This window comes from Columba livia, chromosome 1, assembly GCF_036013475.1.
Source record: "Columba livia isolate bColLiv1 breed racing homer chromosome 1, bColLiv1.pat.W.v2, whole genome shotgun sequence".
Taxonomy (NCBI): Eukaryota; Metazoa; Chordata; class Aves; order Columbiformes; family Columbidae; genus Columba; species Columba livia.
Window position 1 is genome coordinate 47,291,076 of NC_088602.1, and position 17,499 is coordinate 47,308,574.

General features: G+C 36.0%; 1 long non-coding RNA gene across 1 annotated transcript; it reads left to right on the forward strand.

Annotated features, from left to right (window-relative positions):
- The first annotated feature begins 555 nt into the window (after positions 1-555).
- Positions 556-16,283, forward strand: LOC135579022 (uncharacterized). Its single transcript, XR_010471270.1, has 4 exons — positions 556-1,099; positions 5,354-5,529; positions 9,568-9,985; positions 12,219-16,283. It is a non-coding gene; the product is annotated as an uncharacterized LOC135579022 (long non-coding RNA).
- Positions 16,284-17,499: the final 1,216 nt, after the last annotated feature.

Consider the following 17,499-nt stretch of genomic DNA (forward strand, 5'->3'; position numbering starts at 1 on the left):
TATCTTCAGTTTCATTACCCCTTTTTAAAATATCATATTCTCCATCGTGCGGCCATAAACACTTGCATAAGTAAACTCATTCATCTTTTCCTCTTCCCATCTCTCCCTCCATCTCTTGTGGCTCTGTGTTAGCTAAATGGTCACTTCTTAGACAGAGTCCAACGGAGCATGTGACAATGGTGTGCAGCAGTGATGGGTCCTTGGCCTCTTCCCACGTTGTTCCCATACAAAGGAGAATGAGGCACCCTAATAGATTTAATGAGGCCTACTATCATAACACTCATGTTTACAGTTTAGAATCATAACCCTCACAAAATATGAGTAGGAGAGTGTGCGCAACCTGCATCCTGGAGTAAAGCTGCCAACAGGGGATGACCCAAAACCTTCAAGTAGAAATCATCTAAATAGACGCTCTGAATAGGGTACACAGCATCTAGAGATGTTTCCAGGTGGTAAGCCATAGCCTGTCAATTAGTGGGGTGTAAAAAAAAAAAAAAAAAAGAACTTCTCTATTTCTCTTGACTTGACATCATTTTCAGGGGAAAAGAGCTGTGATGGACTCTGAGGCTTACCCAATATTTGTCCCTTTGTTTCATTCTACATGGAGATTTTTTCTTGTGTGACTCCATGCTGTCTTAGTCACAGTTCAACTTCATATTAAAAAATATTTCTGCTTTGTGCTTCAAAAGCACTATATAAACATGTTTCTCCTAAAAGACAGACATGGTAGTATTTGTCTTTTCATTACACCCTAAGTATTTTCAGAACAAAAGAGAGAAAAAGTAAAAGGAAAATAATGTTCTCTTCCAGATACTAAAAGTCTCCACAGAATTTCAGGTGCATTTATTTGGAGGTAATTCAATAAATTACACTAACAAATAGGTTTTGAAATACGTAGTGTCTTTCTTTTTTCTTTTTTCAACATGCTCATCTGAGAAAGATTTTCAGCCATTGTGATATCTGAGACAGAGTAGAGATATAAACTGCACATTAGCAGAATTTGGAGACTGTTTTTGTCAACAGCCTCCTTTCCAGATACATGATATTATGGACTCCTGGAAACTGCCAGTGGTGATCACATTAAGGAAACATAAAATATGTAAGTAATCTTTTATTAATACTCTTCCATGCATTACTGTGTATTGTTCTTCAACACTGAGGAGCAATGAGGGAGGTGACTGCTAAGAAATTTTCTCTTTAGGGTCTGTGAGGACAGGGTTGCCAAACACCTATCAGGAATGATATAGGGCAGTAGGGTAGACTATACAACTTCTTGTGATCTCTTCCACTTTCAGGATACTATAAGCTATGGATAGATCTGGCTAATGCATTGCATTTTAATCATATTAGTGAAGTGAAAGCAGAAGATGGTCCAGACAAACCTTTCATTTTGTCTGTTGTAAAGAACAAGTAGCTTATAGAAATAAATTACAAGTTGGCAAAGATAATGTAAGAGGGAATCCATCACTAAGCTGCTTCATTAATTATTTTTTCAGGGAGACTTTGATATTAATGAAATCGAATAGCATTAGTAAATAACTGCAACAAATTATAAGTTTCATAACTGCACATGATGAATTGAGTTGAAAAACGTTTCTTGTAAAAGCAGATATCAAACTGGATATGCAAAATGTAAGAAAAGACAGGCATTGCCGACAGTCAGGAATTAATAAAGGAAACAACTAGAGAAAATAAAATTATATTGCATATTGATCCTTAAGACTAATCAGGGATATTTTCTTGCTAAAGAAATTGAGCAAGTGGTTATTTGCATGCTACATGGCAAATGACAATGGATGCCTTTCTTGAATGTATAGCCTAAATTAAGTGAATGAATGGATAGATACTACATGTCGGTGACATGTGGACATATACACAGAAAATTGAAATAACATGTCTTCAGCTTCATCTGTCTAATTAAATGTTGCATAATTAAAAAGTGAACATCTAGTTTATTTTGACAAGACCTTTAAAATTTTATTACAAAGGAGTTTTTGTGCAATTAGGAATTTTGAAACAAATAAGAAGTAGAAAAAATAAACACACGAAAAGAGTTTCAGTTCTTTTTAAGAAGAGGAATTAGGTAATTATTTTATGTTGATATATGTGATATTTGTGAAATCCTTAGAATATAAGCAATATAAATTGCAATTTAAGCTATTGTACTACAATTTATAAATTAAAGCTGAGATCTGAACACCTGGCTGAAAGCTGGAAATTGAAACACCTGGATTATTTCCATAATTGTACTCCTTTCAAAATTTTAATAATAATAATAAAAAAATAAGCACACCTTTTGTTCCAGTTTATCTACTTATTTCTAAAATAAATCACACTTTTGAGATTTTTTTTTTCTAAAACCAGTATGTGATTACTGTTTCTAATGACTTTAATACAGACATTTTTATCAGTTCTTCAGCTGAGAAAATGTGCTCCTGTCTGCAACCTTGATGAGTTTATTTGGACTGCTATTAAACACTTTCAATAACTTTATTATTTCTGCTTCTCTTAGAAATAGACACTAAAAAGTACTTTTTTGGAAATGCCTGTCCTATGGCTGTTTCCAAGAGCTGTGTCAGTTGGTCTCTTATCAAACACCTGAAGACACTCACCTGAACAATACTTACTGATGTAACAGGAAAAGCAGCCCATTTTTTCAGATACATGAGAATATGTGGGGACTAAAGTCTTGCAAAAGAATAGTTTAAACTGTAAAATAAAGTACAAGAAAAATAACATTCAAGCTGTTTTATGGGGGGGGGGGAAATGATCTTTGGATCACCATATAATTCAGGTTTGGTTTTGGTGTTTGTTTTATTTGGGTTTTGTTTGGTTGGTTGTGGGGTTTTTTTATTTGTTTTGTTTTGTTTTGTTTGACACAGTCTGCAGCTGTACATAGAAGGAAAAGATTTGCATAGATTTAGCTTGAGACATGGCCAGATTCTGACAGGTGTAAACTGGCATAAGCCTGTGAAAGATTGGCTCAGAATGGGTCTCTGGCTCAGGCTATGCATAATTGAACATACAGACATCATGACTATTTGATTTAACCTTGGTTAATGCATCTGAGTCTGCAGTATTGCTTAGGGGAACAAAATAAGTGGCTTTGGATTTAACCATGAGCTTTTTGCTTTCTGATTACTCCATTATGTTTGAGCTTTGACTGAGCTTACCTTTTTCTGCCTCAAACCATTAATTGGGAATGACATTCCACTCAGAAAAAAGAGTATCTGTAAGTAAAAAGCAGACAGATATATTAACCTTCTGTACTTTCCTTTGATAAAAAGACATTAAAATGCTGGAAGATATGTGATAATTATCCATTATCTGTTCACAGATATCTAGAATAGATGTAGAAAATACTCTGGTTAGTCACTGCATAGAGGTGATATTGTGGCGAAGTATTAAGTTGACAGAACCGGTACAATTCTTTTATATCAGGGGTGCAAGAATGAGTTTTGCCTTGTGCTTTTGTAATCACGAGGAAAATATTCTGATGACAAGAATGCAATCTGCTGATACACAGAGGGAAAATAAAGTCATTCCCCTACATAGCAAATACTACTACTGACTTTTGGAGGTTTCTGCTTCTTTTATTTTGTTGCTTCAGAATAGCTATGAGGGAAAATTTGTTGGGTAAAGGAGGTCATCAATTTTTGAACAAAACTTTCTCTTTAATAAATACTATGTAAGGCATTCTCATGTCATATATATGTTTTAGATACTATTAGTTGAGGTTAACTTTATTAAAATATACATGAGTTCCACAAAAGACAGAAGGCTTGTTTTAGTATTAATTTTTTGGGGGTGGAAGAAGTAGAGGAAAAGATAAATAAATCTATTGTTTGGAAGCTATTTTATTTTTAAGATTGCCATATACAATAAGAAGCATTTTCCTTAATGTGGTTTGCTTTTTTTTCTGGAAAAAAAAATCCTGTTTGTAAAATATAAAAATTATATTTTATAGAATGTGATCAATTGTCTTTAGGCACAAGAGGAGCAGAGTTACAGAAGAATTAGAAGCAGAAGAGAAAAATTAATCTTCTACTTATCATAAATGGAAGCTTATGTTTCATTCGTATTACACAGGAACTAACAACTTCCATATTTTCTGAAAAATAGAGAGATGATGAGTAAAGCTGTTTGAAATTTTATAGTTGTTTTTGCTGAGAAATATGACTCCTTAATCCAATATTTTGATGACAGTTTGTGTTCCTCCTAACAAATAGGAAATGTGAAATCTCAGTATTCGATGCCAAATGATGATGATTAAAAAAAAAAAAAAGAGAGAGAAGAACCTGCAAGAGATTGGTTGCCTCTGATTCTTTTTTGCTAAATTAACAATCACTAGACAATGGTGTAACCACATACACCTTCCTCAGGGAACAGAATGGAACATATGCTGAGTTATAATTGAGCAAAATGGTGACAGAATTAGCACAAACAACTGTTCATTCACATAGCAAATTAACAATGGGAAGATGCTGCCATAGAGAGTAAGTTCTTTTTATATCAAAGGTACATCAGAAACACAGGAATGTTTATAGTTTCTCAAAACAAAGTGTGTTCTTCTCTCATCTCCTTACAGTAAACATACACAGACTGTAAAGACATGTTTTATTCTAAATTTTTCTCTGGTATGATCTTGGGAACATTACCAAACTGGACATAAACCAGAGCAATAGCATGTGGCAAGAAAATAACAGATGTACTTGACTTAGGTCAACTTATAGTTCTATCTCTTCCCTTTTAATAGAAGACCAACCATATATAATCATGAAGGAAGATAAATTACTTCCCGTCTACTTTCTTTTTTCTCAAGTGGCTAGATGAATTTACTCTGGTAATTCAGTAAAAGAATGTAAAGAATGACCAACATTTTTCCATCCCTGCACACAAAATAATACATTACAGGCAAAATGCTCCATTTACTTCAACAGCAGTTAGGAGATTTTTGATATAGCCAGGAAATTGTGAGCTGAATTTCTCCTGGAACATTTTCTATGGCTTCTTGTGGATAACATTATTAAAGGGTCGTTCATAAGGGTTATTTTACACCTTAGTTAGGATGATGTCAGACATTCTTAAGGCTTTCATTTCTCACAGGAAGAGGACCAATAGTAGCTAACAAGCATTTCGATAGACTTTAAAAATATAGATATCCAGGGACCAGAGTGTGAAGACAGCAGTAAGAAAAAAAGAGAAAACAGCATAGATAGACAGACATCGGGGTGGGACAGGAGAAAAAGGTAGGTGTAGAACAATTTATTCTTCACATATTTTGTTCCCAACCAACTTATGCTGTGACCTTCAATGACTTAAAAGCATTACTGTCCTCCTTGCTCTCCACCAGCGCTAGAAGGTCATTCTTCCTCAAGCAGTCCTCTAAGAAATTACAGTGCCTTTGAAGCCAGCTTCACTACCTACCTGATCCAATCAATACAATTGATCTAACATGCTGTTCAGCGATATGTAGACTCAAAATGAAAAGAATTACTTCGGATTTTTTTTTTCTACACTGCCATGCAGGTAAGCCTACAGAAAGGGATTAGAATGATGTCTGTTTGGTTGGTTGTTAAACTCTTTTTTAGCCTTACAAGCTGAAAATACATCAGAAATCCTTTTCAGGTAAAATTGTTTGCAAACTAGATCTGCATACTATATGGGTGAAGGATAGGGACAGTGAACAAAATCCTGCACTTTGCAGGCAAGGCTCTAACCCCAATTTTCTGGTCGCATTGGCTACATTGTGGGTATTGCAGCTTTAACACTGAGTTTTCTTTAATTGAATGCCTTCTTCATATATTCCTGGCATCTAATGACCAGTGGGGAAGAGCCAGGTCTGTTATTTCAAGCCACTGTCAATGGTTCTGTCACTGAGGTTAGATTGCCAGCTACTACTTTCTAAGAGTAGGTGTCCAAAAATAAAATCAATAAAAAAAATTTTGGAAGGCAAGTATGGCCTCATACTTGAGGGCAAAATTTAACCTCTAACTATGGGATATTAAAATAAAACTTTCCCAGGGCAAAGAATATCTTGTAACTGGCTATTCTGAGGTTTTTTGCTTCTATCACTGAAGCAGCTGGCACTGACATTGTTGATGATGGAGAGCTGGTATGCACAGCTTCTACTCCAGTGGAAGACATTGTTATCTCCCAGAAGGAAAAATGTTATAGGCATTTTCATCTACAAATGACTTAATCTTTATCTACAATAGCATATTTCACACTTTGTTTAGATTCATTAGACCACTACACTTAAGCAGATTTTCAGTAGCTGGTGTGGATTGACTTGACCTGCGTCACCCAATAAACAGATATCATTATGGCACAGATGGCATACATAAATTATTACTCAGACTGCAATGGTAAACAACATAAATTATTATATTAAACTATAAATAGAAACATCATTATATAGATCACTACTTACAATCATCTGTCATTCTTGTGTAAATATTTTCAATGAGCTGTTGAAAGTCATATCTTCTTTGTGTAGAGAATTCAACCACTGTGTTGGACAACAGGCTGAATGTTTCTTACAAGGGACTTGGACTTGCAAGGGGACAAGGTGAAGAAACTGGAAAGAATGATGTTTTTTGATGAGGAGGACGGAGCTGCAGAGAAAAACATACATTTGTCTATAACTGAAATGGTGTAACATCTATTTGTTTCAGGAGTCTGGAGACCAAGAAATATTCTGGTCAAGCTTTGCTGAAGTTGAGAGCTGCTCTCTTGGGCATTTGCCTACACACATCCACCACAAACAAACAAACAAAGCTGATGTAATTAATCTATACATTTAATTCCTAATTGGTTTCATAGAATTACATGTTATATGACCTCAGGTTATGTCTCTTCCGGTCTGACTGTATGCCCTCACTAATCTAAGCTACATATGGTGGTAAGATCCAAATGTCCACCAGCACAAAATACATACATATACACAATATACACATCGTACACACACAGAACTGAACGCACATGCACAGGCAGATAAATATACATTATATATACACCACAAATCCAAACATGTTTGCAGTGAGCATAAACGTGTACTCCAAGAAAGTGGAGGTCAACATGGCTGGAGAGCAAAAGCCAAAAGTGAGCTGCAATAGGTAACGAAAGAGGAAATCTAGATGCAGCTTCAAAAACTGATCATAGAGAGATACGTGAAGGCATTTGTAAAGGACTAGGTGGCAGTTCTTGCCACATGAATGACATCAATACTCTGATGTGCTCTGGTCAGTTGCTGAATTATGAGTAAAGCTTAAGAAATTGTTTCTGACATCTAAAACACTTAATGACTTGGTACTTGACTCAAACACTGTGCCGCCTACCCAGGCAGTAGATCAGAGCTGACCCTCAGGGTGGGGGCAATCACCCCAGAGGGTGTGTTCACTCAGCAAGGAGCCTTGGACACCAAAATTCACTCACACATTCTTCATCTAAAAACCAGTAATTTCCTGCCCATCTTGGATCTATTCTTCCAGTTTATGGTTAGGCAAAAGCAAGTAGTGGTATTTGTCAATGATGTGGGGTGAACTCACTGCCCTGGTGTAACTATGAGGTGAAAAATGTGATGTTATCTAAATCAGAGAGGGATAATTCCAATTTTTCTGTGTTTATTCTCAATAACAGTGAGAATGGTGTTCATTAACAGTATAGGTCCTTTTATTTTACAGGAGGTTAGTTTCAATTTTCATTTTCTTGTATACTTATATTCTGATTAGATAAGCCCATCAGGTATGCCCTAATATAATTTTATTTTAGACATATAAAAGGACAAAGTTGAGAAAGTTCATATAACAAACTAATTCTTGTGCTCTGTATGTAGTTTAGCACTTTTTCTATATGCTTTGAAGGCTGAAAATATACTGGATCTGACTGGCCACACCCTATTTTTTGTGCAGACTAATAAGCCTGATCAATGTATTTGTAAAATATCTTCATAATAATTTCCCCCTAAGTTTTGTGTAAAGGTAAACGACTACAGTGTGCAAAGCAACAAAGAATGATGTATCTTCTCTACTGATCGGAGCATCTGATGTGATCATGTTTTGTATCAAAGACCATCATGGAGAGATTTTTCTTCTTTCCTTCATCATCATTTAAATATAATTTTACATAAGTCATTTTGAAATTATCCACCTATACAGAATCTTTCTCACACCACCTGGATAGGGGTAAAAGAAAGACAGCAGTCACATGTTTGCAAATTTAGACTGGATATATGTTGTGTTAGCTCTGAGCACAAATCGAAGTACTCCAGTGTAGTTCAATGACTTCAGTGTGAATTTCACCAGTGATTTGATTTGGAAGAAAAATATATTAGGCTCAAGAATAAACTTTTCAAACTGGGATGAGTGAGAAAATATACAAGTTTGGAAAAGAAGAAGGCAGGAGGGAAGGAAGGCAGGAAGGAAGGAAGGAAAGCAGGAAAGAAGGAAGGAAGGAAGGAAGGAAGGAAGGAAGGAAGGAAGGAAGGAAGGAAGGAAGGAAGGAAGGAAGGAAGGAAGGAAGGAAGGAAGGAAGGAAGGAAGGAAGGAAGGAAGGAAGGAAGGAAGGAAGGAAAAAATAATAATTAACAGACATAAGTCTGTAATGGAATGAAACAGACACAGTATGGTATCTAGCTCACCTTGCTTCAGTTCAGTAGGATTTCACAAAACTTCCTGAATAACTCTAAAATTTCACAGGAACACTTCTGTGAAGCAACTTCAATATTACAGAACACCCCAGGAGGTCTGTAAACTTGTTAAAATATTAAGAAAGACATAGTTGTTAAAAGAGCAGTTCTTAAATCAGCTCCCAGGTGGAATATTAAAAAAAAAAACAAAAAACCAACAAAAAAACGCTCCTAAGGGTTCAAAGTAACAGTGTCACATTGGAAACTGGTGATGCTCAGTTAATTTAGAAAATACTATGCACTTCTTTACTATGGGAATTTAGTACAGGGAACTTTCATTAACAGGAAAGATTGTACTGTGTACTGCAAACAAAGTGATGGTTACATAATTTGGAAAGATTTTTTTGAAGATTCAATATCCTTCTGCTGCGGCTTAATGCACAATATTAAACTTGCCGTTTTTAATAAAATGAAAATGTCATAATCAAGTAAAGATATTGTGGGAAATATGCTTGCATTTTGGACAGATACGCAATTAGATCTTTAGTTGTTTTCATTTTTTTTGTTTTAAACAAGAACTTTTGCACTAAAAGACTACACCAAGGGGTAAACATGGGTCAAAATTAGTCTGAGACCAAGTTCTATGAGGTTTATAAAATGTCAAATTTTAGAGTAGCTAAAGAATTTGTATAATTGCAAACAAAACTCTCTATGTTCATTTATGCCTGAGTAATTTCATATTAGGATACAAAATGAATGTTCTTTGATCTCAAGGTTCAACTATTCTCCTGTTTACAACTTCTAGGTGATTCAGTTTTTCTCCAGGATGCTAAAACATATGATTTTTACCTTTGTTACAATGCATTCAAGAATAAGTCAAATAAATTTCCTCATCACTTTCTCCTTTGTTTGATCAGTTGTCATTGTTTTCTTTGCAGAAACACTGTTGAATTTCTTCCGCAGATGGGATGACAGGCGAGACACCCAGGCTTTAGTGCACACCTTGTTTTTGTACTGAGCCCCCAATTTCAGAAGGTTTGGCTATCACTTAGGCCTTTCACATTAGTTTTGAGGTTAGAGTGGAACTGAGATGTTCAAGAACAACACAAAGGAAACTAAGTTTTCTGAAGACTGTGTCACCTCATGAGACTTTGTCAGAGATCCTGAAGAACAATGTGCATGGAGAGGACTGTGGGCTTGCTGGTGTGTTGTGGCCAACCAGCACAACCTACCTGATGCAATTGGGAATAACAACAATTCATATGTGATACTGTAGAAATGCAGAAGCACGTATTTTTTATCAGACTTGGTTGAAATTAAATATTTAAATTTAGATGTGTATGAGACATATAAAAGGTATGTATAAGTATTTCCAGACAGGCTTTGTAGTCTGGACTTTGTGGAAGTTTCATGTTTGTTTTAAATACAGGGAAATTAAGAGTTTGCAAGTTAAAATTTATGAATTTCTAATTGAATAGAAATTATCATTTTTATCCAGCTGGAGTAACTACCTCTCACTTGGCAACAATGAAAGGGACCTTGGAAGCAGCAGTAAAAAGATGGTTAATAGAAAGGGGGGAGGAAAGGTCAGGGAATGAGAAAGATGAAGGAAGTACATATTCCTGTATGTAAACAGTAATGAGCCTTAAATTAAAGCCCCATTGAGGCATATTCAAGGTTCACTATGACAATTTTTCATAGACCTTCTAAGAGAGCATCCTTTGTGCAACATAACATATCAGTGTAGTGAATAAATAAATTAACAAGACACATCAACGAGTTATTTAAGACAAGATTTATGTGCAGTCTAACCTCTTTTTAGTGCATAGTTAAATTGATCTAATATCTAGGAATTTCTGTATGTTTAAGATAATACACAGACTAACCCTGTTCACTTGTGTTGAGTGGAAAAAAAAATTACAAAAACTTTTTGTGACTAGAATGAGTAGACATCTAAGGTTTCTTTCTTTGTAAACTTTTGTACTATTTAGCAAATTCAAGAGAACAAAATTTGTCTTGGAGTTTTGATATACACCTCACAGTACAAAGCCTGCAGCTCATAAAGAAATTCTGATTGAAAGATTTATCTTCTGGAAGAAATCCATGTGGATAAAGTGGCTAGATAAGAGAGGATGGAATAGCATACAGTAGAAATAGGTTCTTATGCTTTTTGCAAATGGCATTCTTTTGTTCATTGTGTAAAATATTCTAAGAGGAAAGTTCAGTGTACATATTAATTGATGGGATTTAGGAGCACCAGATATGAAGCCCACACACATTACCCCTGATTGGCTCAGAATTCAAGTGTAATGGAATATAACAAAATAATAATACAATTATTTATTTCTGGGTCATCTGAGGAACACCTGGATAGCACTCAATTGGCAATGTGTACAGAAAAATAACAGGCTTGCCTCTGTGGGGTGTTGTCCCAATAGGTAACACATTAGGAAGTAGGTTTCCTGTATAAGAAAACCAGGATTGGGTCCCATTGCTATTTTTATCCTTGCAGCAAGGTTTGTTTAGTATATTAGTTAAAGAGCAGGTTGGCTCTTGGGCAAGTAAGCTCTTTTTAACTTTGTATAGCTGAAAAATCTGTGAAACTTAAACAGTTAATCTAATAAAAAACAATATTTCTTACTAAGAATCTTTGTTATAGTGATGAAAACATTTCTTTTGTTAAACCCTGGCATGGGCCTGATTCAGGAAAAAGCTCAGTTTTGTACTGATTTCTGTCACTTTCAGACTAACACCTAATGTCACATCTGACTTTAGGCACATGCTTATTATGTTCATTGATTTCACAAGGAGAAACACACACTTCAAATTAAGCATCTGCTCAACTGCTGCCCTGCAGAGAGATGCTTTCCAGAAGTGGACCAATGATTATCATGATTAGATTAAGTTGAACATGATTATCTCACACACATACAAATTCCTTTATTACTTCATCTCTCTGGTTATCAATAGTCCTAAATAGTATTGCTGCTTTTTTATCAATTTGAGCTTATTTCACACATGTATAAATCTTACCACGGCAGTCTTGATAATCCCTTTTACAGTCCCTGACAGGGTTCACTTGAGAAAGCTGGAATAAACAGAAATTTGGTTAGTACAGGAAGGCTAGGAAGTGTTTACTTGGTCTGCAATTGTGGTCATCTGTATCCAGCCAAAGGGGAACCTCTAATTTTCTAGTTTGTGTAATTGAATTTTTAACTGGTGCACAGTGAAAAGCCTTTTTTTTTCTTTCCTGAGAGAAACTAACTAACTAACTGTAATTATAATGCATGCAGCCTGCAGCATTTAAATAAGCAAATAGTGGTCTATTCTTGACATTTCCTCTTCTGGGAAAAACAAAACCAGAAACAAACCAAAAAACCCCAACAAACCAACACCGAACCCTCCCCTCCCCCCCCACCCCCCAACCAATAACAAAGACTTGAATATTTTACAAAGAAATAACTTTCTATAATCAAAATTGCCTTGCTATTTAGCCAAGGGATTTGGGTCTACTAGTCATACTAATGATTTAAAAAGACAACCAGATATATGTTTCACTTCACACTTTCTATTTTTTTTCTCATTTCAGTAACTGTAGCATATGTTCATTTTCATATGAACAGTTAATGACCAAGGAGCATGTGAGAAACTGAAAAGCAGTAGGCAGTCCTGGCTTGAAATACTGCCACGGAAAAGAAGTGACCCAGGTACATTGCCTCCTCTTAAACCACACTTTGCTGATGAGTCTCATCTAAATCAAAGGAGAAAGAAAAGCTATTTGTGGTAACATCTATAAAATACTAAGATGTCTCCGGATACTCAGAAAGATATGAGCTGTGCTTCAAGGACTCTGCAAACTGAAGTTAACCACAGACAAAGAAAAATGCTGGAAGAAAGGAATGAGGTCCGGGGATTAATTCTGTCTTGCTCAACACTATGCCTAATCAAACGCACTAAAGCAAGCGACCTCAACAAGAAATTACATTTTACCTCTAATGTTAAAAATGAAGCAACAATTCTCAACCCTTTTTCTTCTAAGAAAACATAGCCACTGCAATGTGAATTAAAGGATAAGTGGCAGTTTTCCAGGCCTTCTGCATTTACATAGGGTGCTTCATTATGAACTGATTTTAATCAGTATCCAGATTTACCATCCCCCAAACTGTGTGTAGGAGGTCTCTTCAGACGCAAGGAGCCTTCACAGGCCCCTAAGGGCCTTCTTTATTGATTTCTCAGGCCTCCATCTGTTTCGTAGACAGTCAGGCTGTTATGGGATGTTTTTTGTTGCAGCTGTAATGCACAAAAGAAGCTTCATGATTGTCATTCTAAGTGTGATTTAGAGGGTGGGATGGGAGATACTACCAGCTCTACTCCAAACCTAGTTTGGTTTAATATGAACATTTGTAACTGGCAAATCTCAGTCACCGTTACTGGGAAAGGTATGATGTGGCCATACTGCTTCCCATCTCTCTGTGTCCTGCCCTTCCTCGGTATTCCCCATAACCAGCTTCCCAACTGACATTAGAGAAGAGGACCCCTGGGGTCTTATTTTTGGGCCAGAAGTGTCTTGGACATGTGGAGAAATAAATAAAACTTTAATTGCTCTCTGTCTTTACCTGCTGTCGTAAATTTTCACAGCAAGGTTGGATTCATGAAAGCCAGAATGTTTCTTCCCAATCACCCATAGAATTATGCCATCAGGATGAATAAATTTATCAAGTTTATAAAACCATGCATTGACTCTGTCACAAAGGGTGTAGGGAATAGAAGAACACGGTCAGAGTCAGCTACCAGACAAATAACTGTCTGGACTTAATTTACTCTAATAGGAGAAAGTGATTTGAAACACAGAGTCTGAATTCAGTTTCAATACCTTCAAACATAGATGTATTATCTTCTTGTAAATATGGTGAATGTATTTGAGTGATTATCTCTATATGCACCAATATGATGTCACCTGCAATTCCCATGGTGGCCGATCTAAAGTCCACTAAAATCAAAAGGAGACTTTGTATTGCTTTCATTGATCTATGAATCAGACCTCCAAAGAATAATAGTGAGGTGAATTTTTAAAGTTCTGAATTACGTCTCATATTGGACAATCATTTAAAAGTAAACATGTTTATCCCAATTGCACAGAAGCCTGCCTTCTAGTGATTTCTAGAAATCATTCTGAGGTCCTGGAAGTAATGCTATGATTTAAGATTCAGTTCATTTTCATTTTGCCTGGATTGACCTGTATCAAAGATTCTGACATTAGAGCTGTTTTTATAGCATTTCTGTTTACAGGTTATCAAACATGCAATTCAAATTATCCTGGACTCATCGGCAAAATTCACAGGTATTTGATAATCCCAACCTTGTGGGAATATCTATGAAGTCTTTTGAATAATTTGCTAAAAAAAAGCAGGAGCATTTCCATTCTCAGACTAATTTGCCTGCTGTTACAGATGAGAAGTTTTCTGACATATATTGATCAGAAAACAAAAGAACTAGGATAAGTAAGTGCATAAATAAGAAGTAGATATAAATAAGTAAATATTAATGAAATATGATGGGAAGTGCCATGCTTTGATCTAGACAACCCATATAATAATCAGATAAAGAAGAAATACAATTGCAAAAAATCAGGAAGAAACAGGAACTGTGGCTTAGGTCCTCAGAGATACTTAAGCATGTAAGCTGTCTGCTCTGTAGCCATTACCTGGGTATTTTCCTAAGATGTAGAGTAGGGTAATTGGCTCCCCAAAGCCCAGAGCTCTACCTTAAGGAAGAGTCTCACTGGTTCTGGGACAGCCTTCTTACAAAAAAAAGAAAGTTTAATTAATTGCAACAGTGCCCATTTTCTTGAAAACACTCAAAGACTTTGCCAATTTGGGTTCGTTGCATGACTCCTAAACCTTCTTCTGGTGGGGGGGGGGGAGATGAAAGCATCCTGAGCTATGTAAGTATCAAGTCCCTGCTGCAGCAAAGGGCACTGACATGCCCAACATCTTGTCCCATGTGGACTGCTCTAGACACTGGACAGTTGTCCAGGTTTGGGTTAAGTATCCCATATCATATACATTTTGAAGTATTCATTGACAACTGTTTCTGGTCAACTAGCTGCTAAAATGTCAAAACCACATCCCTTTCTTCTCCATTTCACCCTTTTCAGGTGAGATTGGTCTACTTACCAGATGTCCAATTCCCCAACTACTGTTAGTGGGGATCCTGGAAATATAATAAGGTACAAGAACTTGACAGCAGGAGCCATGAGATTTAGTGATTGAAATGCCTAAATGCTTTTGAACAACTCATCTGTGTACATCTGTTACTAGGGACAAACTTTTGGGAAAAACGAAACAAACCAACCAACCAACGAACCAACAACCAAGATTTTTTTCTCCAAGAAAGTTCTAAGATATTAAATTTTTCAACCACACAGAAGGGAAGCATTGAGAATTTACAGAGCTCATAGCTGCATTGTCTGCTGCAGAAAGCTAAGACAAATGAAATGCTGTCTAAAAAAGACTGGATAAACCAATACCCATTCTAAGAGTATATTAATAGAAATTAATAGTATATTCTGTGGTATTAACAGGTAGGACTTGAATCATGAAGGTCAGGCTAGTAGCATAAAATTCAGCGGGAAGCAATCTGGAACTTTCCTGAGCAAAAGCTGAGTAAGAAATGAGTAAAACCCGCGGAAGAGCTGGAGACTAGAAAGAAATTGCATCTGCACATATACCACACTGTATAATTGATCTGTGGAAGCCATCATCATTACCATCCTGCTATTTTTGGCTACTGCCAGAGGCAGGATGCTAAAGAGAGTTTAGTTTCCTAGGATGTGGGCTCAGATCTAAAGACTATTGGGAATAGTAGCTCCATGGCAGAAGCAAAAAAAGCCCATTTGACTTAAGAAGAGCTATTGGTGAGAGAATGACTCAACATGTGCCTAAAACATGCTTTTATTTCCTATCTTCCTTGCCTAAGTGTTATGTTATTTAGCAGCACCTTTCTGTGACAAACAGGTCTGATAAACATGATACAGTGGTAAAACTGGAAGAGGGAAAAAAAATACTGAAAGTCTGCTTCCACTTAAACTGCCATCTTAGAAGTCAGTGTCAAAAGCCATAGATGGTCTTAGATTGAGCAGTGTTGGTGAACAACACTGAAGAACCAGTGAACAACAGGAAGGGTTTAATCCATTGCACTTGGTAGTATTTTTCTTTGAGAGTAGAGTACCTACTTATTTTCTTAAGAAAATAAAGGAACTGGTGATTTATAAACACTAAAAAACCCCCAAACAAACTAACAAACAAAAACAAACAAACAAATACAAACAAAAAAACCCCGAAAGAAAACAAACAAGGGAGTGTCAGTGCTACGTTTTTTCCAAGCAGCAGGCAAAATCAAGGTGTGTCAAAGGGGTAAATGTCACACTCACCTAATGCCCAATATGACTGAAAGCAAAAAGGCTGCATCAAGTACAATTCTGGCCTCTTATGCCTCTGGTGAAGGTCTCCAGGTATCCAACTTTGAGATTGCATGGGTTCTGCTGACTGCAATTACTGCTGAGACTCCAGCAATATTATATGTTATATATCAAATGTGTGACATTTTCCTACTGCTCTGTTGGAATTTCTCTGATTTTGGAGTCTATTATAAAATAAACTGCATTAATCAGCATACCTGTTGTTGATATTAGCATCCTGAAGGAGATCAAAAAAAAAAAAGTAAAGAAAAAAAGCTGCTACTTTGTCTTTGATGTGACCAGGCTGCAAGGGGAAGTAGTTAATTCCCCATGGGTAGTCACAAACATTCCTTCACTTGTGACATGTGTGAAGGTTGCTGTTCAGAGCAGACTCTTTTCAGGACCCATTTCTTCTGGGCACTTACATTTCTAAACCCCTCAAGAGGGCTGTACTTGTGAAAAAAAGCATGGAAGCTCTGGTGTTCTGGTCTAAGATTACACCAGCATTTTTGTGAACAAACTTTGGATCAATCCAGAGTTGGAAGTGAACATGAAAAGTGTCAGTAACTCTTTTATAAGTCTTTTTGTGGTGCATCTGATTGACCCACATTACGATATACAATAGCATGAAAGACCGTTAGTAATCAGTGCTAATGAATACATGTACCTACCTGATTCATATACTGGGCATTACCCCTCACTAATGCTTTTGTTTTGCATTCATTAAAATTCCCATCATGACACAAAATACTGAACATTTACTATAACAAAAACAAAAGCAAACAAAAAAATGAGACACATTTATTGCAAATTTCAGTCAAAAAAGATATAAATAAGGAAATCACATAGCACAGGCACATTGTCCCAATCCTACTCTACTTTAGTTCATTAATTAATGTTTTTAGAAAAGATATTTACAGAGAGACCTCAGGCAAATACTCTGAGAGAGCTTGTGGCATAATCCTTCTCTGCCCTTCCCTCTTGCCCTTCCCCCACCTGCAAAGGGGACTGGCTACTCATTTCTTTTTCTTTCTTTCTATTCCAGGAAGGAGTTAGAGAAGTTCAGTCTTCGTGATTTAGGTTTATATAAGCTATTTAATAAATCTCCTTCTCAAACAAACTTCTTATAGAGCTAAAATTGATGTTTGCTTGATGAATTTTGGTAGAGTTATTATTAAAGTGGTTCTGACAAATATAAAATCCTAGCAAAAATCTGTATATGTAAGTATGTATCTAAGTTACAAAAAACTGGTATTTTATTTTTTTCACAATATTTAGCTTGAAAAACATGTCTGAATATAAAAAGCACAAGAAGATTTCATTCCATAACAATTGAATTGTCTGTCTGAGATGTTTCTAATACATGCTATCATAACTATATGTCACAATTATTTTCATGTTTTGTAAAAAC